Genomic DNA, 25,826 nt, shown 5'->3' with positions numbered 1-25,826 from the left:
TTCCTAAAAAAATATTTGGCTATCAACAGTGAAGTGGAAAGTTTTAACATCCTGTTGTAGTACAGCCATGCCAAAATATTTTCCATAACTTTGGACTGTGCTTCTAACTTGTGGAGTTTACTTAAGGTGTGGAGAGAAGTCCATGTGTCACCTTACAAATGATCTTCTACTGAGTCATCCTTGAAACATACTGCCAATACCACTGCTGCATTAACTGAATGTGGTTTAACTGTGCCTTGAAAATACTTACTTTAGGACAGTACCAAACTGTTCATGAATGTCTAACAACATAATAAAAATGTTCTCCTTCATTCTGGCAGCAAGAAAAGATTTGTTTTTAAATGAAATAATTCTATTATGAAAGTTCACATAAGGTGTTTTACAAGTAAGAAAGGGAAATAGGCAATTGTTTTCCATTTACAGTAACAGCAAACAGGAAAGAATTTTTCATTCAAAACCTTATATATATGTTGAATTTGCTAAATCTGCAAAATCAAAGACTGCTCCCTACTCCCAGAAGGAAAAATGTTTTCACTTGATAGTGACAAAGGACATCCTCCCTTAACTCATTAATACCTAGCCTGAGTGGAATTCCACATAGGTTCATAGGTGTGCACTAGGCTAATGGCCCTGGAGCCTTTTCAAGCCTAGCCCATAGGATTACCCTGGCATCGTGCCACCCGACCTTAGTTCCTAGTGCATCTGTCGAGTAGAGCCACTGGAGTGATCCCCGGGGTGAATTTTCTACTTCTCATCAAGATTTCTCTTGAAGAGGGCCAGTGAGGTGACCTGTTTGACATGTATGGGAAGCCTATTCCATAGCATGGGCAGTCTCTGGGTTATGAACCTGTCCCTCCAGCACATTCTGTTGATTGTGGTAATGAGATTGAGGTCTCTGGAGCGTGTGGTGGGGAGGGATTGGGATTTCTTTAGATGTAGCATTTCTAACAGAGCAGGGTCAGACATGGCTTTGTAAGTCAAGCAGAGATCGCCTCTAAGTAGGTGATATGAGACAAAGAATAGTTGGAGTTTTTTCAGTCTGTCCAAACAGGACACGTACGTAAGGCCTAGGATCCTCTTTGTGAGGTACTTTTGCAGCCTCTCCAGTTGTTGCAGATGTCTAGTGCGGTACATGCCAAATGGGGCATTGTGCACGATGACTGGTCTAATGAGGGAAGAGTAGAGGGAAACAATGACCTCTTTCTTCCTGGATGTAAACCCTTAGTAATGTGATGTGCCACATAGAAGGACTTTCTGACCACAGTGGCAATGTGGTGGTCAAAAGAGAGGTTGCTATCAATCTGTGTTTCCAGATCTCTTATAATGCCTTCTGTGTTCAGTGGACTACCATCGATGTGGTAATTCATAGGAACTGGGTTTTCCCCAAAGGGGATGATGACACATTTTTGGCATTGAGCTTAAGGTCATGATTCTGACACCAGTCGTTAGTTTCAGTGAGGCCTTTCTGTAGAAAGTCAACATCACTTGGGGAGTTAATAATGGCTCCCAACTTGCAATCATCTGCAAAAGTTTTTCAACCAGAGTCCCTTCATGTTGGCCTGGACATCTGAGAAGTAGATACCAAACAGGAGAGGACCCAGGACCGAACCCTGTGGAACTCCACTCGTGACTGGTTAGCAGTCTGACTTGGAGTCAGCTACTTTCACACTGTGGGTTCCTCCACTCGGGACTGGTCGGCAGTCTGACTTGGAGTCAGCTACTTTCACACTGTGGGTTCTGTGAGCCAGTTTGCAACCCACCTAGTGATACAGGGGTTGATGCCTAGCTTAATGAGTTTTTCTATGATTCCTGAGTGGGGAATGGTATCAAAGGACTTGGCCAGATCAAGGTAAGCTGCATGAACCACCTTGCCTTCATCCACAGCTCTGGTGACTGACTCAAAGAAGTCGACCAAGTTGAGCAGGCATGAGCTACCCTTAACAAAACCAAACTGTGTGAGATCCAGAGTTTGGAGATTCCCTATATCCTTGTTTATTAGGTCCACGATGATGTGTTCCATGGCTTTACATATCAGACTTGTCAGGCTAATGGGGCGATAGTTCCCAGGGTCTGTAGTCGCTCCTCCTTTGTGGAGAGGGATGACTATAGAAGTGCACCATTTGTTAGGGACAGAGGTGAGGCTGTGATTGAACAGGGCACACAGGTGAGATGCCAGTTCACTTTGTAGTTTACGTAGAACACAGACAGGGATATTGTCAGGCCCCATAGAAGCTGTATTCTTGGCCTTGGACAGTGCTGTTTTAACCTGTATAGCAGTAATACTGGGTGCCTGGCAATCTACTGGTATTGTGATTGGTCCTTTGGGGGGGAGGGGTAAAGTTGGCACTGAATCTGTCCGCCAGTATATTGGCAATATCTGTTGGCTCGGTATAGGAGGTACCATTGTGCAGTAGCTGAGAGCAAATCTGGGTATTGCCGTGGAGATTCTTTACATAACTATAGAAGGTCTTGTGGTCGTCTTGACTGTCTGCTCCAATTCTGTTTTCATAGCTAGCTTTAAAGGATTTGATGAGAGATTTCAACTTTTTGTTGAGGCTGATAAGGGAGTTTTTCTAGTCTTGGGACTTCACCTTATTCTGCATCAGTTTCCTCCTTCTGTTGTAGAGTTTGTTTATGGCAGGGGACTACCAGATTGGCTTCTGTTTTTTGGAGGAGAGTGTCTTGGTTCTATTGGGTATGGCAAGATCCATGCATTTGTGTACATGTTCATACAGTACACTGGTGTATGATTCGGCGGTCATGCAACTATTCTCCATTTGCTTGGGTGCTGTGAAGTTAGGCACCTCTGTTTTTAGAAGCCCAAAGTTAGCTTTGGAGAAGTTTTTCATTGTGTTTTCCTTTTTTTTTTTGGGGGGGGGGGTGGATTTCCAAGGTGATTAGTTTGTGGTCAGAACTAACCAGGGAGGAGTTGACTATTGGTGTAGAGCAACAGTTGCCCATGTTAGTAATGATCAGGTCAAAGACGTTCCTACCTCTAGTGGGGATAAGAACGAGCTGGTCCAGGACATTGGAATTAATGAATTCCAGGAAAAGTACAGTTGTGTACACTTACCATAAATCCAGATGTTCGAGTGCATTCACTGTTGCAGTTTTCTTGCTCTAAACCGATGTCAGTAAAAGTAAATAATTGCATTACTTGTGGAAAGCAAATACCTCATAAAGATTTTTATTTGTACTGTATTCCTTGACTAGGCCCTGACCATGATGTACCTCGCTGTCGGCAGAGGCCCAAAAGCAAGTATTCTCTCCCTTAAGCATGGCGGCTATTCAATTGGTACCAGAAGAGGAAAAGGGACAAGGTTTCTACTCAAGACTTTCCTGGTGCCCAGAAAAGACAATTCATGGCATCTGTCCTGGACCTGTCTACACTAAACACCTTATTGGTGATTTCAAAATTCAAGATGCTGACTCTTCACCAGTTGCTCCCTATGCTAGGCAAAGACACCTGGTTGGCAACACTAGATTTAAAGGAAGCATACCTGCACATCCCAATCAGGGAATCTTGCAGAAGATACCTACACTTCAAAGCAGGCCACACGCACTATCATTTCTCTGCACTGACCTTTGGCTTATCTACTGCACCCAGGGTATTCACAAAGTGCCTAGCTCCAGTCATTGCATTTTGCAGGCAAAGAAATATTCAAATATACCCATACCTGGATGATTGTCTAATTCAGGCAGAAAGTCAGGACATACTTTTGAATCATCGGGCCTTTGTACAAAGGGTGTTAACTCGTCTGGGGTACACCATAAACGAAAAGAAATCACACCTGGTACCCTGTAAACAAATTATATTCCTGGGAGCAAGCTTGAATACAGCTTCCCAGATGGCTTTCCTTACGCCAGAGAAACAAATTTATTTGACAACTTACTTCAAAACAAGTGGCCACCAAAACTCTGCTATCTGCAAGGCAAATACTACAAGCCTTGGGGTTCATGGCCTCTTGCATTCTTCTAATTCCATATGCAAGACTGCATACGAGGAAACTACAATGGTATCTTAAAAGCCTATGGTGTCAACATTCTCAGGATCTAGAAGCAATGATTCCTATCATACCTTGCCTACGCCTAGAGTTCCTTTGGTGGACAGAGGCCTACCACCAAAACAAGGGACTACCATTCACACTACCCCCTGCCGCCCAAACCCAAACAACAGATGCATCAGACTATTCATGGGGGGCTCACCTGGCAGGGAAGTGCATTCAGGGCAAATGTCACCCAAGTCAAATGCACCTGCATATCAATCAAAAAGAAATGTTGGCTGTACAGAATGCTCTGACAGCCTTCAAGGACCACTCTTCCAAGACAATTAATGGTAAAGACAGACAACACCACTGTTATGTGCTACATAAACAAGCAGGGGAGTACACATTTTTACCCCCTCTGCAGACTAGCCATGGCATTGTGGATCACAGCCCTGAGCTACCAAGTGCATCTACAAGCTCAATTCCTGCCAGAAAAACTAAATGCACTGGCAGACAAACTAAGCAGAAGGACCCACACGAATGGAAACTGGAACCAAGGATTTTTAACTTGTTGACAAGCAAATGGGGAGAGCCCGGATATAGACCTGTTTGCCTACCCCCAGAACTATCAATTGGACAACTTTTGCACAAGGACTCCCACAAACAAGCTTGGAAAGTGGATGCTGTGTCCTTCAGCTGGAAAAACCTGTCAGTTTATGCCTTTCCTCCTCTGCCTCTGCTGTCCATAGTACTACTAAAGATCAAACTAGACAAACTAAGGACAATTTTCGTTGCACTAGACTGGCCACGCCAACACTGGTACCCCCTCTTGCGCAGTGTCACTGTTGGCCCCATGGCACCTGCCTCAGATTCCTACCCTATTGTCTCAGCAGGAGAACCAGATTCTGCACTCTCAGCTTCAAACACTGAACCTAGCAGCCTGGCTAATTACCTAATCTCTTTTTTCCATCCCTCAGGAAACCAGTGATGGATATCATTTTAGAGCAGGGAGGTCTAGTACTAGAGAATCTTATGCTGAAAAATGGAAAATACAATACTTAACTGAGATGCTTCACAAGGGCCTGTCTTTTTCCTCCATCAAAATTCACACCTCAGCCATTTCAGCTCATTATAACACAGAACCTCCCCTCTTCTCTCATCCAGTGCTCAAGCAGTTCCTCAGAGGGGCCAAAAATTTACAACCACCCAGGAGAGCTCCAACTCCAGCCTGGGACCTTAACTTTGTATTGGAAAAACTCTCTCCTCCTCCTTTCCGATCCAGCTGCTACTGCAGACTTAAAATTCCTTTCTTGGAAAACAGCTTTCCTTTTAGCAATCACTTCAGCAAGAAGGGTATCTGAATTGCAGGCCCTTATGGCAGTGGAGCCTTTCATCATCTTTCATGCGGACAGGGAGCCCCTCAGGACCAATCCCTCCTTCATGCCTAAGGTGGTATCCAGTGTGGCCCTTAATCAGTCCATTCATTTGCCAACCTTCTTTCCTAATCCAAAGAACAAAGCGGAACAGATACTGCACTCCTTAGATGTGCACAGACAACTTAGATTCTACCTGGACAGGACTAAACCTCAAAGGAAATCTGAACAACCACTGGTGGCAGGGGCAGAGGGGAAGGCTATTTCAAAGCAAACCATTTCCAAACAGATAGGCCATTGCATTCATTTCTGCTACAAGCACCATGGAAAACCTATCCCACAGGGGATCAGACCCCACTCAACCAGGGCTGCATCTACCTCTACAGCCTTTCTCAGAGGTGTCCCTACCAGGGACATCCTAGAAGCTGCTACCTGGAGTTCTGTACATACTTTCATCAAGCATTACCATCTGCCAATTTTCTCTAAATCCAGAGCTGGCTTTGCCACTGCAGTCTTGCAGGGCCTTATAGCTGGTCCTAATGCTATCTAAATTCCTCCTCCCATCCTTAGCTTTGGGAATCTACCCAAATGTGATGACTGTAACAGTGAAACATGAAGGGCATAATACAGTTGTGTACACTTACCATAAATGTAGATGTTCGATTGTGTTCACTGTTGCAGTCCTGGTTACCCTCCCTCCAGCCCCCTTACTTCTTTTGGCTATAGCTCTACCCTCCTTTACTATGCTCAAAAGCTTTTTGGTGCATTTGCTTTTTTGTTGGAGGTATAACCTTGTATATTTACAGATTTAATTGCTTCCCATTAGGGGGGCACCTGACATCTGGGGCAAGAGAAACTAATGTAATGGCGTCAGCTGCATGTTTTATACCCCTGACGACCTGACGTCACGGAAGAAGGGAAAGCATCCGACGCAGGACCCAAGACTTTGTTAATCAGGCCGACTTGAGGGCTACTGCAAGCAGATAACCCAAATGTGATGACTGCAACAGTGAAACACGAAGAACATCGTTGGGCAATTGTATTGGTACATGAATAGTTTTCCTAGTTAATGGAGGAGTAGTTGAAGTCACCCAGTATGAGAGTGTTAGGTTTGACCCTAATATTCTCCATGGTGCTTAGGAATGTGGAGTGTGAGTCTTGGGACATGAATGGAGACCTATAACAGGCTACAACCTGAATCGCTGTCTTAACCAATTGTTAGCTGCACCTGAAGTATCTCTGAAGCATTATTTTGGGCTACCAGTCTGGAGTTATGCGCATCCTTTATGAATATGGAAACACCATCGCCTTTGGAGCTTTGGTCCAAGTTCTGGGGCCGAAAGGTGTGGAATGAGTTATAACCTGGTACTGTAGTGGTGCTTTGTGCTGCCTTGAACCAGGTCTTTGTTACAGCACAAATGTTGATGTTCTCCATTTTAAGGAGTGTTTCCAGCGAGTGCATATTGAGATTTAGACTTCTGGCGTTGAGCAGCATGACCCTCAGACTGCATTTGTTTGTAGCTGCTACAGTGGTAACTTGGTCTTTGGAATACCGCCTAAAAAAAAGGCCTTGGCCAATATCTGGAAGGCCAGGGGGTGACAGATGCAGGCCACCTTTGGCAAAGTATTGAGGTCTGTCAATCATGCCATCCCAGGCAGATACTGGAGCTCCTTAGAATGACACCAGAAACTTAGCCAATTGTTGAAATCGATCATTTTCTGCTTATTCTGGGTGATGGTAGGATGCTGCTCAGGACTAGGGTCATACCAGCCTGAGCTACATAATCTGAGAGCTCCTCCATGTCCTTTTTCATGTAGTCCCAGGGGGTACGTCTCAGGTCACTGACATCCACATGTACAATGACAGAGTCATATTTGTACCTGTTTTTGAGTGAACTGAGTGCGTGCGTTATGTGGCGGATCCTGGCACCTGACAGGCAGCTGACTGTTAGTTTCTCCTTATTCAACCTAGTGAATGGGACATCACTGTGCCTCACTATCGAGTCACTTATGACTAGTGTGCTGGGCATGCTGTTTTGCCTTAGAGGCTTTGGTGTTTAGGAGAGTTATGTGTCTCATGATTAGTGTTGTGTTGTGGTGGTACAGTGTGTTTCTGCCTTGGAGGTCTCTGCTGTTTGGCTAGATTTTTATTGAGAGCCTCCACGAAGGTGGGTGCGTGATTACTTTTTTTATGTGAAGGCAGTACTGGTGTGTGTTCTTGAAGGATATATGTTCCATGTGGTGTGGTGCAAGTGTTGACCTTCTCCTCTTGACCAGCTATTCTGGTCTTGGCTGGAGAGTGCATGGCTTCCAATTTGGATATATAAGTGCATCTCTCACAAGTCTGAGTGATGGGAGGTAAGAGGAGAGGGTTGTCAGTGCACATGAGGCAGTTGCTACATTGCCTCAGGATGCCCAAGTTCACCAGGTTAATAGGGGAAAGCACAGGGAACTGACCTTTAGACATTCCTGGAGGGGTGGGAATTAATAATAAGTACTGAAGTTGATTCCTTGTAGAATGTTTAAGTGCTGGTAGCACTTCGTGTGCTACAATAATTGCTACAAGAAATCTGGTATGGTAAAGTGCTAGACTAATAAGCTAGTAAAAGTGTAGGAGATGAAAGAACTAGAAGATCTAAGAGAAAAATTGAAGAGCACACTTTGGCACCTCTCAGAAGCTTACAAACAGTCCTGGATACAGCAAATCTGTATCTCGACTAGACTAGTTACAGGAAAGGCAGGAAAACAAGCACAATTATGGGCTTTTAAACCATAAAGTTGAAAGAGATGGAAAAACTGCCCAAATGGCCAATAAACTACAAATTCTGGGCCAAAAAACACTCCTCTTGTGGTAGATAGGCTACCCAGTGCTTACCACTCCCATTGATAAGCTAGAAGGCTTCCCTCTAACACAGAAAGGCTTGGGGGGCTCAGAAGCTTACATACAGTCCTGGATACAGCAAATCTGTATCTGGACTAGACTAGTTACAGGAAAGGTGGGAAAAGTGCAAACGTGGGCTTTTAGCCCAGAAAGTTGAAGAAAATGGAAAAAATCTGCCCAAACGGCCAATAAACTATAACTTCTGGGCCAGAAACCACTCCTCTTGTGGTAGACAGGCTACCTAGTGCTCATCACTCCCACTGACAAGCTAGAAGGCTTCCCTCCGACACAGAAAAGCTTGGAGAGGGGGGGTCAGAAGCTTACAAACAGTCCTGGATACAGCAAACCTGTACCTGGACTAGACTAGCTATTGGAAAGGTGGGAAACAAGCGCAAATGCAGGCTTTTACACCAGAAAGTTGAAAGAGGTGGAAAAAATGCCCAAACGGCCAATAAACTACAATTTCTGGGCCAGAAACCACTCCCACTGATAAGCTAAAAGGCTTCCCTCTGCACAGAAAGGCTTGGGGGGGGGGCTCAGAAGCTTACATACAGTCCTGGATACAGCAAATCTGCATCTGGACTAGACTAGTTACAGGAAAGGCAGGAAAAGCGCAAACAAGCTTTTCTTCTGCAGATTTCCTGGCCGGACACTTTCTGTCTGAGCAAAATTCCTGAGAATGCAGTTTTGCAGCTTACCAGTAAACACATGTATATATTTTAAAAACTACAAAAGTTACAAAAAGTTTTAAAATATGAAATATCTTCAGCACACCATCCTCTTCACAACTGTAATATTAACATGTCAACAATATACAATATCAAGTTTATACTGAACAAGTAATTAGAGAATGAATATATTTTATTATAATTATACAAACAAGTATAAAACTCTCTAACCATATCTGCATATCTCATTAATCTGATCAATTACTCAATGCAGCCTGAAGTATGCACGCAACCGCCCACACATACACACACACACACACACACACACACACACACACACACACACACACACACACAATTAGGAACAGATATTGCCCTTATATATTTAGGAGCATTAATATACTTTTTCTGAAGGCCATCGAGTCAAAGTCACATGTATACCATTACTTAGTGACTAACTGATGTGCCAGAAAAAAACACAAGCTTTACAAGTAATAGACCAAGAATTTGAGGAAAAAATTCCATTCTGTGAAAACAGGGACAGTTTAGAGCATCCATTTCCCACCACGCAAACACACATGCACAAAACACAAACACTTATGGAGAGACATAAACGGAGAACACACACGATTGACTGCACACCTCACATCTTAAACGGCGATCCAAAAAAGAATAAATCCATAAATGCCACAAAGAAATTAACCTTTTCAGATCTATTTTGTTACAATACAATGAGAAATTCACTACAGTCCCCAGTGTCACATACTTCTCAACTTTTTAGCTCAAAAATAAAGGAGAGAACTAGCAAATTATGGTAGACAAAAGACTAAAAGAAGGGACAGATAAGGCCCTTCTATATGTAGAAAACTGCTAGGAAAAATAGGCTTTGCATTAGAAAAAACAGTGAGGCCAAAAATCACATACATTTGATAAACTTAGGGACTGTTGAGAGCATCGACATTCCCTCTACATACATACACATCTCTCACTCCATTACACATACACACACACACGCACACACATGCACTCAAAGAAATTAAACATATTTCCAGATTTCAAAGTCATTGTGGTTTAGTATGGACCTTTGCATTATTGTAGGAAACTGATTGGCTTCTTATAGTAATGTAGTCAATCACGACACACCAAATCCACACCTCCCCAGGCCCTCAACACAAAACTCAAAACAGTAGCAAAAAAAAAATCTAAAAGCATCTTTGGACCTTTACATCGCTTTATGAAGCTGACTGGCATAGTGCTTAAGGTCTTAATCTCACAGATACAAAGTACAGGGCTTGATTCTGACCTCTGGTTATTGGCTAAGCTTGTAACTGTCTGCAGACTGATAGCTTAATATTTACCTATAAACCTAATAGAGTATCAAGTAAGTAGTTCTTACATTACTATTTACTAAGATGCCATTGGCATGACAGTTAAGGTCTTAACTTCCCATGTACAAGATCAGGGCCAGTGTTAACATTTTGGGGGCCCCCAGCAAATGTCAAGTTGGTGGCCCCCCATGCACTTCCAGTCTACGTATCACCCTGTCACTGCCACCCATCCTAAGCAACCTTTTAGTTCATGCTGTAAAGTTTTAAGAGTAGTCCACACAGACTGACCTGTAGCTTCAGTGTTCTTACATTACAACAGGGCTATGTACCACACTATGTTGGCCCACCTGAAAGGGACATTAATGTTACTGGCATTTAGTTGCAATAATGCTACTTTATGACAGTTCTATATACAGAGCTGGACTTAGGTGAAATGGTGCCCTAAGCGATGCCTAATGTCTTAACCACACCCCACACAAGCACATCCTCCAGTGTTTCCCTCTGTCCCCCAGTCCCATTGTGGGCTCCCCATACCATGCGCATTGATTTTTTTCTTCCTGTTCTCACATTTTGCCTTACTCTTCAGCTTTTTCAAAAAGCTATAACTTTCTATATTTTCTGAAGTACATTTTAAGCTTTTATATAACTTATTCATCTAACGATGGCTTGAACAGAAATTATGAATAAGGAAAGAAATTCCAGTGCTGCTTAGTTTTTCTTTTCCTAGCATCCTTTCAACACACCTTTCCTGACCAGACAGCACAGTAATCACCATTTAGGAGATAACTCAATTAAGGTAGTGCCCCTAGAAGTCATGGGGGTTACAGATGCTCTGGATTGCATTTTAGAGCGTTTTCCCAACCTTTTAATCCAGCAGTGGCCTGAACAAAAATCATGAGTAAGAAAAAGATCTCACACTTATCTTTTTTTTTTTTTTCCCAAGGAAGACGTAACTTTTGCCCAAGGCTTAATGTTCAAAGCTGACAAAATACTAGCTCACAATAAACTATGGTGAGGATACATAGGTCCTATCTGGGAATATGCCTGCCTCAAGAACCCCCACCCCAAAAAAAAAAAAAAAAAAAGACAGTCACTGTCTTTGCATCGCTCTGGAGTTAGACTGGGATGAAAGAAGAGGTTCATATTGCCACAATCACATATTTCAAGTGACTGACGACATATATACATAGCATGCTTCATCACTCCTAACATCTAAATCCCAACCCCCTCAAATGCAGCCACCTGTGTATGTGCCTGATGTGTGATTGTGAGGACTGTGAACAAAATAAAGAAGTTATGTCTTACTATAACATTCCATCTGTGTTGTAGATCTCAATTCATTCATTACTGATAGGACTTGTTCCGTCTTCGGAAAAGACACGCTGGTACCAAGCACGTGCCAGCCAAAAACTCTCAGCTAAGAACTACCCACAATGCCCCTCTCATAGTCTCTTCAGATCGAGTTTGCCTGCCCTTATAGTATAGAAATAATAATAGTGATAGTAGGAGGCTCTGTCTGAGCAGATACCTTAACTAATAAGGAGATCCTAAAATCCACCAGGAGTCCAGGCTGGGATGTAATGAATGAATGAATGAAGATCTACAACACAGATGGAACATTAAAGTAAGACATAACTTCATTATCTGATGTTGTAAACATTCATTCCTTACTGACAGGACAGAGTCCACAGCTACTCGAGTCCTGGGTGGCCTTAAGGAAGGACATTCCTGAGCATCACAGAACCAAAAGATGCTTGTCCCCTGGAGGTCAAATCCAATTTGTAATGAGTGATAAAGGTATGAGGTCTTGCCCAAGTGGCTGCTGCTCAGATATCATCCATAGAGGCTCTAGAATGAAAGGCCACTGAGGAAGGTATTGATCTAGTAGAGTGAACCTTTATTTTGGAAGGCAAGGACACTTTGTTTTGACGGTAGATAAAAGTAATGGCATTTCTGAGCCAAGAAGATAAAGTCATTTTGGAAACAGGCTTATCTATTCTGGGTCCTGCAAAGGCCACAAACAATTGATCTGTTTTTCTGAAGATTTTGTTCTGTCCAAGTAGAACCGAAGTTGCCTATGAACATTAAGGGTATGCAGAAGGTATTCCCCTCTATTTGAATGGTGGGAAAAGAAAACCAGTAGGTGAATAGATTGGTTAATGGAAAAACCAGAAATGATCTTGGGCAAAAAGGAGGGGTCAGTAGGTACAGAAACTCTTTCCCTATGAAAAATCACGTACGGTCTCTTGACACTCATAGGTTGGTACTAGGCTATCGGCCCTAGGCCCTATACAAGCCTAGCCATAACAATTCCCTGGCTATTTCTTCCCACAGTATTTACTTCCCTGGACCCCCGTCTAGCAGGGTGACTGACATTTTCCCCGAGGTGAATTTCCTATCTCCCATCCAGTCATCAAGGTTCCTTTTGTAGAGGGCCAAAGAAGCGCTCTGCTTGACATGTATGGGCAGTCTATTGGGTCAGGAACCTATCCCTCCAGCATGTTTTGTTCATTGTGATGACAAGGTTTAGATCCCAGAAGCGTGTGTCTCTGAGGGATAAGAATTTTTTTAAGTGTAGCATGTCCAACAATGGGTTTGACATGGCCTGCAACTCAGATACTCTTCTCCCTGAGGTAAGGGCTACTAGAAAAGAGGATCGGCTCTGACTCAGCCTATTACAAAGCTCAAAGTTTTCTAGTTGGCTCGTGGCTAGGTAGGTATCCCATGGTTCATCAGTACAATCTCCAGATCTTGTTTGCTGCTAAACTATAGAAATACAAGAATTAAAGCTATCCAGAAAGAACAACAATAATGAAAGGTCTCCACCTGTTATGGAAAAATTATCTTGTCTCCAGATCCTTCCAGGACGGGGGTAGAAAGGTGGGTTCGTAAGAATGAAGGGCGAGATGGACTACAAACATGGAAAGTTATGGTGAGTACATAACTTCTTTATGTTCTGTAGTCCTATCTTGCCTTCATTCTTACACACGGGACAGTGTCCCTAGCACCATATTCTTGGGTGGCTAAAGGAAAGATACTTCTGAGTACCGTGGAACCAAAGGAGGCTCTACCCCTAGAGGTCAGGTCCAATTAGTAATGAGTAATAAAAGTGTGAGGGGTAGCCCAGGTCGCAGCTGCACAAATATTATCAATTGCAACCCTGGCTTGTAAGGTTGCAGATATAGATTGGGATCGTGTAGAATGAGCCTTAATCTTGAACAGCAAAGGCTTTCCATTGGAGGAATGAATGAAAGAGATGCAACTCGAAATCCAATTCAAAAGGATCACTTTGGAGACCTAATCTGGAGTCAGAGAAGGATAGAAACAATTGGTCTGACTTCCTGAATTTCTTAGTCCTGTGTAGTTAGAACCGTAATTGTCTGTGAACATCCAACTGATGAAATCTGTATTCTGCTGAGATGGAATGATTAGGGAAGAACACCGGCAGCTCTATAGTTTGGTTCAAATTATTATGAGAGCACACTTTAGGGATAAAAAATGGATATGTGTGAAGAAATACTCTATCTTTGTCGAAAATCAGATAAGGGGGCTTGATAGACAGTGTTTCTAATTCTGATACTCGTCTAGCAGATGTGATGGCTACTAGAAACAAGGTCTTCCAAGACAGAAACTTCAACAGGCAAGAATGAGCAGGTTCAAAGGGTGGAGATGTAATTTTGGACAGGATGGAGTTTAGATCCCAGGAAGCTACTGGTTCCTGAAAGGGAGGTCTCAGCAACGTAGTACCTTTAAGGAAGGTTTTACACAATCTGTGTGACATCAGGTTAGACTCATGTTGACCCAAATGAAAACCTGATACTGCTGCCAAATGAACCCTAATTGTGGCAGCAGCAGATCCCTGGTGAAAAAGTTCAGACAAAAATTCTAAAACCACTGGAATGGATGTGGTGTAAGGGTCAACATACCTTTCTTCAGCCCAGATAGAAAACCTTCTCCATTTGCTAGTGTATAACTTTCTAGTGGAGGGTTTATGAGAAGATGTGAGAATGTGGGTCACAGTGGATGAAAAATCATGAAGCCTGACTAGGGATGGAACTGGAGCAGCCATGCTGTCAAGTTGAGGGTGTGGAGGGCTGGGGTGAAGAGAGCCTGACATGTACGTCAAGAGATCTGGCACTGGGTCCAGAGTCCATGGATCATCTAGAAGATGAGGCCCGAGAAAGGGGAACCAAATCTGAGGAGGCCAGAAAGGAGTGATGAGAATCGATTTGCTTCCCAACAGTTTTGCTTTCTGGATCACCTTGGATATGAGAGGGAAGGGGGGGAAAAGCATAAGGGAGGCAATCGTGAACAAGTGTGTCTCTCGGTGACTCCCCCAGAGGGGGGATAAGGGAAAAGTAGCTGCTGCATTTGGAGTTGACTGGACTGGCGAAAAGATCGCAGGAAGGCTGTCCCCATTTGCGGAAGATCTGTTCCACTATTTCCTGCTTCAGAGACCACTCGTGAGGCATCAAGACTGCCCAGCTGAGTTTGTCGGCTATCATGTTGGTTGTCCCTGGGATGTGCATTGCCACTAGAAAGCACTGGGAAGATATCACCCATTTCCAAACCCGAATAGCCTCATGACATGTTTGGTGAGATACCATACCACTGACATGTTGTCTGATTGGATTGCTATCATCCCAAGAAGAAGGAGGTCGTGAAGTGCTTGCAATGCCAAAAGCACCACCCTCATCTCTAGGACATTGACATGCAGGTGAGCCTCATGATCTAACCATGTGCCTTGGCCAGTCCTGCCTAGATAATGCCCCCCTCAACCTATCTGTGAGGCATCCGTGGTCACAGTAGCAATGGATTGGCGAAGAAGGTCGTTAGTTGGTTGGGTTAAATCCACCAACGGAGGTCCTTTTTGCAAGACTCTGTTAATATGAAGTGGTGGGATAGAGGCAGATGTTGAATGGACCACAGGGACGATAGAAGCCATTGAAGAATTCGCATATGCAATCTGGCAAGAGAGACTAGCATTATGGTGGAGGCCATGGTCCCTAAGAGTTTCAGCACTGTCTTTACCTTGACTTTGCACTGTCTTTGCCTTGACTTTTTGAAGGGGAAGTAAAGCTTGTTGTATGAGGTTCTATGCTCTTTCTGGAGGAAGATGCTCTAACATGGCGACTGTGCCTGTTTCTGCGCCTATAAAAGTCACAAACTGAGAGGGCAATAAGGCAGCCTTTTCCCAATTTATAGTAATCCCCAACTGGGCACAAAGTTGGATAGTGAAATCTCTTGTTTGATGGAGTAGATGCCTGGTGGGGGCCAGGAGCCAGTCGTCCAGGTACAAAAACACTTGGAATCCCTACACGTTTCAGGTGAGCTGTCACTACTGCCATACATTTGGTGAACACCCTGAGGGCTGTGGTGAGACCAAAGGGCAGAGCACGAAACTGGTAGTGACTGGCTCCCATCTGGAAGCGTAAGTGGCTCCTCGACGCTCTGTCTATTTTTATATGGTAGTATGCATCTTGGAGGTCTATTGAGCACATCCAAGTGTCTTTCCATAACACAGGGAGTATAGACTGCAGTGTCACCATGCAGAACTTGTCCTTTTTTATGGATTCATTTAGTTTGCTGAGGTCCAAGATGGGCCTCCAGTTCCCTGTACGTTTTGGCACTAAAAAGAATCTGGAGTAAGTTCTGAATCCTACCTGGTGTGCGGGGACGGTTTGGATGACTCTGTTTGTGAGCAACTTGCTCACTTCTACATTTGCTTGAACCCTGTTATTGAGTGGAACATCCGGGATCCTCTTGGGAACATGAGGTGGAAGAGAAAAGGGTGTGGAATAACCTCTGGTGATAATTCTTTATACCCATTTGTCTGTTTAGCCAAGCTTCTGGATAAAAAGATATGCGACCCCTGACTGGCTCCAGAGAAGCACAGCCAGGCCCCACATCAGGAGCGCTGATAGGGACGGCCTCAAAAAGAATCACAGCCTCCCTGGTTTTGCGGTCCGCCACGGCCTCTAGGGTGACATCTACCACTCATTCCTCTTCCTCTGCATCTGAAGAAGGAGTCACCGTGTGCATCCGGGAAAAAACTCTGGTACTTCATGAACCACATCTTACCACCTCTCTGACACTTGGGGTATGGTCTAAAGGGATGGTAAAAATACTCGCACGGCAAACAGCATTTTCCCTTCTTGTTCGCACTTGGTGAGTGTGTCTTTTACCTTACAAGGAAGAACCATCAAAGAGGGCGTTGGTAAAGGTAGACTTGAACGGCTCTGCAAAATTACACAAGCGCATCCAGGAGTGCCTCCTAAGGGAAACTCCTGAACCCACTGTCCTGCTCGCTCCATCGGCTGCATAAGAAATCAGCCTCATGGAGGAGTTAATAATGGAATTCAAGGTGGCAACTAAGCAGACACCTCGCCAGGGACTCTTTTCAGTAGATGTATCTTGTAGAGTCTCCCCCAACTTCTTAAGGAGATCTCTCGGAAGCCTTGTAAAATGTGTTAAGTAGTTCAGCGATCTCAGTGTGAATGCGGCTGACGAAAAGGTATGCTTCCCATATCTATCCATCGTTCAAGACTCTTTGTTCGGCAGATGGACAGATGAAGAAGTCTCTGCTAGTTCTTTCTTAGTGGCTGCCGCCACCGCCATGGCATCTACAGGCACACCCTTGGATAAAAATTCCTTCTCTTTGGGATCAGACAAAAATTTATTGGGTCTCCTGGGATCTGGCTCCATGGCATCAGGAATCTCCCACACCTTCCGACTAGCAAGGTCTAAATGTTCGTCGATAGGTGCAGACACCCAAGAGGCTGAAGGTTGAGACCTGAAAGCCTTCAGGTACACTGACTCCTCATCAGAAGGGGTAACAGTGGACCAGCCGCACCTCTGCATAAGGATCTCCAAGATGTCTACAAAGGAGACATCATCAGAGGACAACTTGGGGGACTTTTCTGACTCCTCGAGGTTGGTATCTGAGCTAAGAGACTCATCCTGGATGTCTACATGCTTCCTCTTGCATGTCCTCTTCCGAGGGGGCTCTTCAGAAGGATATTCCGGGGAGGTCTCAGAGTGGGGGGCTCCTGAGGCTGCAGGTCTCTGCTGTTGAGAGAGGGAGTAGGTGCTGAGACGGAAGTCGGAGCCCGAGGGGGAAGAGTGTCAGTACCCCTTGGTGGAGATGATGAGTGGAACAGCACACTCCGCATCATCTCGAAGGCAGACTTCTTCGGCTCCAAAGACCTCCTCGGCTCCGAGAAAAGTCATTGGCTCCAAGACAGATGTAGGATCCGAGCTCACCCTAGCCAATGCACCAAGAGGGAGACTCGGAACTGAAGAGGTCCGGGTGAAAGTGTCCCTGTCGGGGCTGACTGGGGAACTTCGACTCCTAGACACCAAGGACAGCACCGAAAGTGTCGGAGCAGAACATGTCTCTGAGACAGCCTCGGGGGGAGCTGGAACCGAGAGTTCCACATCCACCGATAGTGAACACTCCAGCTCCGAAAGCCCGGCAAGGCTTGGAGGAACCAAACGGGGAATGGACTCAGGTGGCTCTCGGTCAGAGCAAACAACATTTTTGGCAAGGCAGACGAGTTCAGGAGTCTCAGCACTGCTCTCTCAACATCTTCTTCTGATAGGCTCTTGGATGATTTAGAAGACAGTGTGGGAGATCTGGACCTCTGTAAGATAGGGGATCTTAAAGTTGGGGAGACCAGGAAAGGATCTGTGGACCGGCTCCAATGTTTGCTATTAGTAGTCGGCTCTGAAATGCATGGGGCCGAAACTGAAGTCAAAGTATCAACAACCTCAATCTGCTCCAAGACCAGTGGAACTGAGGAGGTAGAAGTCTTGTCCTGTTTAGAAAGTTTAGGAGATGGTTCCGAAGCACCGAATGGCGCCGGGGAATGCCTCTTGGTAGATTGAGTCTTGTCTTTTTTGGATGAATGGGATTTCAAAAAAAAAGACGAATTAGCTAAGTCTTCCTCGAAAAAAGGCTCGAGGAGACCTTTCAAAATTAGCTTGTTCTTCCGCTCCTGTAGAATTCTGGAGCTGAAGGAATGGCAAAACAAACAGGTTTCCTGCAGATGGATGGCTCCGAGGCAATACACACAATTATTATGGCCATCCGTAATTGACATTTTCTGGGAGCATTTTACACATTTCTTAAACCCCGAGGGTTTATGGTCTTTCCCTCTTTAGACATGTTAACCAGAGAAGCAGAAAAACACAACACAAACACAACGAGGACTAGGTCCTCTAACTTAAAGGGGCTTAGCCCTGGGAAGAGAAAAAAGGCAGAGAACTAGGATTTCTAACTTAAATGGACCTAGGTAGAGAGAAAGACTAGAAGGTCAGAAGCTACTAACTAGACACCGCACACACTAATATGGACTATGAAAATGACCAAACTGCCTCAGTGAAAACTACGGTCAAACACTAAGTCGTAGAACAAGAAGGGTCGAAAATATCAAAAGACACTTTACGCCAACTGAATAACTAGATATCCATATAAGTATCTAAGAAGAAAAGTCTAAATACTAACTCTCTAATACTAATCAACACTGCACACGAAAAACAAGGTAAATTGAGCGCAAACGCGCACCTTAACTGGAAAAGTAAAGTTGTGTACACTTACCATAAATGTAGATGTTCGAGTGTATTCACTGTTGCAGTCATTACATTTGGGTAATCTGCTGGCAGGTTGCCCTTAGTTGGCCTGATTAACAAAGTCTTGGGTCCTGTGTCAGTTGCTGTCCCTTCTTCCATGACGTCAGAGGTATAAAACATGTTAAGTGTACACAACTGTACTGCAGGGGTTGGAGCTCTCCTGGGTGGTCTCAAGTGTTTGGCCCCTCTGAGGTACTGCTTGAGCAGAGGATGAGAGAATTACATCAGTTTTTCTTGCCCCAGATGTCAGGTGCCCCCTAATAGGGAGCAAAATAAAATTAAAAACACAAAAATATACCTCCAACCAAAAGCAAATACATCAAAAAGGCTTTTAGGCATAGTAAAAGAAAATAGAGGTATAGCAAGAGAAAAACAGGGGGGTGGAGGGAGGGTAACCAGGACTGCAACAGTGAATATACTCGAACATCTACATTTATGGTAAGTGTACACAACTGTACTATGTTCTTCGTGTTTCACTGTTGCAGTCATTACATTTGGGTAGATTCCAAAAGCTATGGTTGGGTGGATGGATTTATACAGCATTAGGACCAGCTATAAAGCCCTGCAAGACAGCAGTGGCAAAGCCATCTCTGGATTTAGAGAAAATTGGTAAACGATAATGCTTGGTGAAAGTATGAACTGAACTTCAGGTAGCAGCTTCTCGAATATCCCTGGTAGGAACACCTCTGAGAAAGGCTGCAGACGTAGATGCAGCCCTGGTGGAATGAGATATGATTCCCTGTGGGATAGGTTTTCCATGGTGCTTACAGCAGACATGAATGCAATGGCTTATCCATTTAGAAATGGCATGTTTTGAAATAGCCTTTCCGTCTGCCCCTGCAGCAAATGCTACCAGCAGTTGTTCAGATTTTCTTCGAGGTTTAGTCCTTTCCAAGTAGAATCTAAGTTGTCTGTGCACATCCAATGAATGCAGAATCCATTCCCCTTTGTTCTGTGGATTGGGAAAGAAAGTTGGTAAATGAATGGACTGATTAAGAGCCACACTAGACACCACCTTGGGCATGAAGGATGGATTGGTCCTGAGTAACACCCTGTCCGCATGAAAGATGATGTAAGGCTCCACTGCCATAAGGGCCTGTAACTCAGATATCCTTCTAGCTGAAGTGATTGCTAGAAGGAAGGCTGTTTTCCAAGACAGAAATTTTAAGTCTACAGTAGCAGCTGGCTCGAAAGGAGGTAGAGTGAGTTTCTCCAATACAAAGTTAAGGTCCCAGGCAGGGGTAGGAGCTCTCCTGGGTGGTCTCAAGTTTTTGGCCCCTCTGAGGTACTGCTTGAGCAGAGGATGAGAGAAGAGGGGAGTTTCTGTGTTATAATGAGCTGAAATGGCTGAGGCGTGGACTTTAGTGGAGGAAAAAGACAGGCCCCTGTGAAGCATCTCAGTTAAGTATTGTAAAATCTGAGGTAAATTGGGCGCAGCTGTGTTCATCCCTTGAGACTGATTCCAGGCACAGAATCTTTTCCGTTTGTCAGCATAACATTTTCTAGTACTAGGCCTTCTCGCCTCCAAGATGACATCCATCACAGGTTTGCTGAGGGATGCTAAGGGTGAATTTAAATGATTAGCCAAGCTGCAAGACTCAATGTTGGGAGCGGAGGGTGCAGAATTTGGTTCTCCTGCTGAGACAGTAAGGAAGGTGTCTGAGGCAGGTGCCATTGAGAAATTTGTGATACACTGCGCAGAAGTGGGTACCAGTGTTGGCGTGGCCGGCCAGTCTGGAGCAATCAAAATCATTCTTGGTTTGTCCTGTTTGACTTTTAGCAGAACTTTGGAGAGCAGAGGCAGAGGGGGAAAGGCGCAGAGTTTTTCCATCTGAATGACAGAGCATCCATTTTCTAGGCTTTTTTGTTAGGAGTCCTTGTGCAAAATTTGTCCAACTGGTAGTTGTGGGGGGAGGCAAATAGATCTATGTCTGGGCTACCCATTTGCTTGTCGACATGTTGAAAATCCGTGGTTCCAGTTTCCACTTGTGTGGGTCCATGAGATTTCTGCTTAGTCCGTCTGCCAGTGTATTCAGTTTTCCTGGCAGTAATTGAGCTTGTAGTTGCACTTTGTAGCTCAAGGCCGTGTTCCACAATGCCATGGCTAGTCTGCAGAGGGAGTAGGAATGAGTACCCCCCTGCTTGTTTATGTACCACATAACCGTGGTGTTGTCTGTCTTTACCATTAGTTGCCCTGGATGAATGTAGTCCTTGAAGGCTGTCAGAGCATTCTGTATAGCTAACATTTCTTTTTCATTGATATGTAGGTGCATTTAATTTGGGTCCCATTTGCCCTGAATGCACTTCCCTGCCAGGTGAGCCCCCCATGCATAGTCTGATGCATCTGTAGCTAGGGTTTGGGTGGCAGGGGGTAGTGTGAATGTGAGTCCCTTGCTTTGGTGGCAGGCCTCTGCCCACCATAGGAACTCCAGGCGTAGGCAAGGTATGATAAAAATCACTGTTTCCAGGCTGTGACAATGTTGACTCCATAGACTTTTTATCTACCACTGAAGTTTCCTCATATGCAGTCTTGCATATGGAATTAGAAGAATGCAGGAGGCCATGAACCCCCAAGGCTTGCAGTATTTGTCTTGCAGATAGCAGGGTTTTTGTGGCCACTTGTTGCAGGGTTTTTGTGGCCACTTGTTTGAATAAGTTACCAAATGAGTTTGCTTTTCTGGCATGAGGAAAGCCATCTGGGCAGTTGTATTCAAGCTTGCACCCAGGAATGTAATCTGTTGAGAGGGTACCAGTTGTGATTTCTTTTAGTTTATGTTGTACCCTAGACAAGTTAGAACCATTTTTACAAACGCCAGATGATTTATAAGTATGGTCTGGTTTTCTGCCAGAATTAGAGAATTGTCCAGGTATGGATATATTTGAATATTTCTTTGTCTGCAAAATGCAATTACTGGAGCCAGGCACTTTGTGAATACCCTTGGCGCAGTAGACAAGAGTGCAGAGAACTGATAATGCAAAGAGCCTGCTTTGAAGCGTAGGTATCTTCTGCAAGATTCCATGATTGGGATATGCAGGTAAGCTTCTTTTAAATCTAGAGTTGCCAACCAGGCATCTTTGCTAGCATAGGAAGTACCTGGTGAAGAGTCAGCATCTTGAATTTTGGAATATCCAGAAAGGTGTTTAGAGTAGACAGGTCCAGAATTGGATGCCAAGATTTATCTTTTTTGGGTACCAAGAAAAGCCTGTAATCGAAACTTTGTTCCTTTTCCTCCTCTTCAGGTACTGGTTGAATAGCCCCCATGTTTAAGAGGGAGAGTACTTGTTTCTGAGCCTCTGCCCACTGATTTGGGGACAGGTCTGGCCACCCGTTTGGGATTGGCAACATGTGGAAATGAAATCTGTATCCCTGGGACACTATATTTAAAACCCATTTGTCCTGGGTTATGAGTTCCCAGTTTTTTGCATGAAGAGCAATCTTTCCCCCCAAAGGGCAACTGAAAAAGGTAGTGCTTTGCAATTTTAAAGGGAAAGTCATTGACTGCTTACACCATATAGGATATCTTGATTTTTTGACTTGGAAGTGGATTGCCCCCATTGCTTAGTTCTGAGAGTCCTTGGGATTGGGCTTTGGTGCGTTTGCTTTTGGTTTGAGTGGCTTGGAGGGAGCTGGAAGAGGAGCAGTGAGTAGCTAAGTGCCTATTACAGCTGCTGCTTTGCACGTTGCTTTTGTGTTTGCAGTTTTTTAGCTTTATCTTTTTTCTTTTTTGAACTTCTTTCTTCATAGCCAAACAGCCATATCTTGCAAAAGGAGCATCCAACAATTTTGCTTTAACATGATCAGGCAGAGATTGCTCCTTAAGCCAAGCATGCCTTCTAAGCACAGACCCAGTAACCGCAGCCCTGCAAGAGGCCTCTAAAGAATGAACACCCCATTGCAAAGTATGTTTTCCAACTTGTTCAGCAGAATGCAATAAATCCTGTAAATCTTTATTTTCCACACAATCAGAAATCAACATCATTTTCTGTTTAAGCAGTCCCATAATATGTTGCTGATATTTTAGCATATGAAATTGGCAGTTTAAAGCCCTGATTGCCAAGGTTGCAGAGGTATAAACCTTTTTACCCCATCTGTCCAGAGCCCTGGAGTCTCTATCAGAAGGGGTAGGATTTTTAGCAGTAGAAGCCTTAATGCCCTTGGGCTCCTGAGAAATGGTTTCTGGATCTACAACAGGATTTTTGAAAAGGAACTTGTGGGACTGGGGAATCTTGTAGTATCTGTCAGGTTTACTGGGAGCAGGAGGCAGGGAATCAGGGGCCATACTAAATTCTGAAAACACATCATCAACAATGTCTAGTACAGGAGGTATAGCCAAAGGCCTATGCTGAGGAAGAAGGAAATCCCTAAGCCTCTTTTTAGATTCAGAAAATTCCAGTGGAAATGTTCCCTTAAGGCATGTAAAGTTTCCCCAAAATAAAAATCCTCAGGGGGGGAAGCAGAGGGAATAGAATCCTCTGCATCAGAATCCTCATAAGTAGGCATGGACAAATCCAGGTCATAGGAAGAATTAGAAGAAACAGAGTCCTGATCAGAAGATTCATAGTCAAGGTCAGTCCTAGGCCTCTTAGAAGAGGAAGGGGGTTGACTACCCCTGATTAGAGTAATAACATCTTCAGCCATTTTGATCTTTTGTTTTTTAGGCATAGGGGCCTGAACATGTGGCCTGGGTGTCGGTTTTTTAGACATAGATCGAGCTTTAGGCCGTAGAATAGAAGGTGGAGTCGGTTTAATATGCAAGTCTGTAGGCCTGAAAACACCCTCAGAAACCGGTGCCTGCACAGCGGCTCCGGACCTATCCAAGGTAGAGACATCCACAGGTTCCATAGGTGAAACATTTCGCAGCATACCAGACTCCAAATGGGTCTCAGTAGAGGCCTGCGAGTCAGACGTAGCGGGTATCAGGGGCTGCGAAAGACCCTCACTGAGTACCGGCGAACTGGCGACTGACTTAGGAGAAGCGTCGTCGGCAGGTTTGGATCTCAACAGCCTGTCTCTGTCTTTTCCTTTGCGTTTTCTAGAATTCCAGTAGTCGGATGGCTAACCGACGTCATTTCTGGATAATTAACTGAGAACCGAAATATTTAGAGGCAAGAATGTACCGACGATGGATAGTGCGCTGATTAAATAAAGCACAGAACCGACAGCAAGGTACATTGTGGTCAGGGCCTAGGCAAGGAATACAGTACAAATGAAAATCTTTATGAGGTATTTGCTTCCCACAAGTAATGCAATTATTAACTTTTACTGACATCGGTAAGGAGCACGAAAAAATTTTCCCAACGGGGTACTTAGCTTTAAGTTGAAGACTTCGGTTCTGAAACTCGAAAACTAAAATTTCAGGAGTCGGCCGACCGGCACTTGCGAAATGCTTCTGCTTTGGGCACCGCACGGCAAGAAAGACTGATGTAATGGCGTCGGCTACATGTTTTATACCCCTGACGACCTGACATCATGGAAAAAGGGACAGCAACCGATACAGGACCCAAGACTTTGTTAATCAGGCCGAATGAGGGCAACCTGCCAGCAGATTACCCAAATGTAATGACTGCAACAGTGAAATATGAAGAACATCACTAAATATCTAAGTAATAACTATTTAGATTCCAAACTCTCACAATAATAAGCATGGCAAATATCAAATAAGTGCAAATGTGCACGATAAATAGAAAAAGACTGGCACACAGGATACCAACAAGAACAAGGCCAATGGCCAACTAGTTCTCAACAATAAAGAATCTAAAGTCAAGAAAAACACTTCAGCAAGTCTGAAACTGCTCGAAATACTATTAAACACAATCAAAAGCTATATGAATTGTAACATTAAGCTGTAATACAGTAAAAATAGAAAAAAGTGTTAAACTTAGCCAAGGCCAAGAAGAAGCACATCTGAACTCATAGACGTGGCAAACGAGATCTGAGGACTGTACTGGTGCACCATGGGATACCTACCTAGCCACGAGCCAACTAGAAGACTTTGAGCTTTGTAATAGGCCAAGTCGGAGCCGATCCCATGTATAAGAATGAAGGTGACATAGGACTAGAGAACATAGTAGAGTTTTCCAAGACAAAAATTTTATATCACAGGAATTAGAAGGCTCGAAGGGAGGACTAAGCACCAAAGTCAAGTCCCATGGCTCTATAGGAGGCTTGACAGGAGGTTTAATATGTAATACTCCTTTCATGAAGGTTTTGCACAGTCGGTGTGACATAACAGATGAGTTGTCAATTCCATTGTGAAAGTCTGCAATAGCTGCTAAATGCACTGTAATTGTCGATGCTGAAGCTCCTGTGTGCAACAGGGCAGTGAGGTACTGTAAGATCTCCTTAATAGGCATGGAAAAGGGGTTTATGTTATGTTCTTTGGCCCATCTAGAGAATCTAGTCCATTTACTGGAATACATTTTTCTGGTGGAAGGTTTGTGCAAAGCCAGAAGGATCTCGTGAACAGGGGATGAAATATCAGGCAGCCTGGCAATCATTGGAAGTGGAGAAACCAAGCTGTGAGCTTGAGGCTGTGGAGATTGGGGTGAATCAGTCCCTGAGAATGAGACAGCAGTCCTTGGGAATGATCCAGGATCCAAGGGCTGTGAATCAGGTGAGGCCATGGGAATGGGAACCAGACATGACTGGGCCAATAGGGGGCAATGAGGATCACTTTGCTTCTCAACCTTTGAGCTTTCTGTAGAAATTTCGAGATGAGGGGGAAAGGTGTACAGTAAACCTGGGGGCCAATCGTGCGTCAAAGCATCCCTCGGTGACTCCCCTTGAGGGGGAATCAAGGCAAAGTAGCTTCTATATTTGTTGTTTAGGGGTGAGGCAAACAGGTTGCAGCAAGGCCTGCCCCAGCGGCGGAAGATTTGAGCCGCTATTATCGGATTGCGGGACCACTCGTGAGGCATCAAAATGTTCCTGCTCAGGTTGTCTGCAATAAGATTGGAAC

The 25,826-nt window shown here is 44.3% G+C and overlaps 1 protein-coding gene across 2 annotated transcripts in view; it reads right to left on the bottom strand.

Annotated features, from left to right (window-relative positions):
* MINDY3 (MINDY lysine 48 deubiquitinase 3) overlaps positions 1–25,826 on the bottom strand; it is a 2,129,565-nt gene that overhangs the window by 669,929 nt on the left and 1,433,810 nt on the right. The window lies entirely within an intron of this gene.

This window comes from Protopterus annectens, chromosome 3.part1 (assembly GCF_019279795.1).
Source record: "Protopterus annectens isolate FY-2018-M chromosome 3.part1, PAN1.0, whole genome shotgun sequence".
NCBI lineage: Eukaryota > Metazoa > Chordata > Ceratodontiformes > Protopteridae > Protopterus > Protopterus annectens.
The sequence above is the reverse complement of the archived record's forward strand: the minus strand, read 5'-3'. Positions and strand labels throughout refer to the sequence as shown.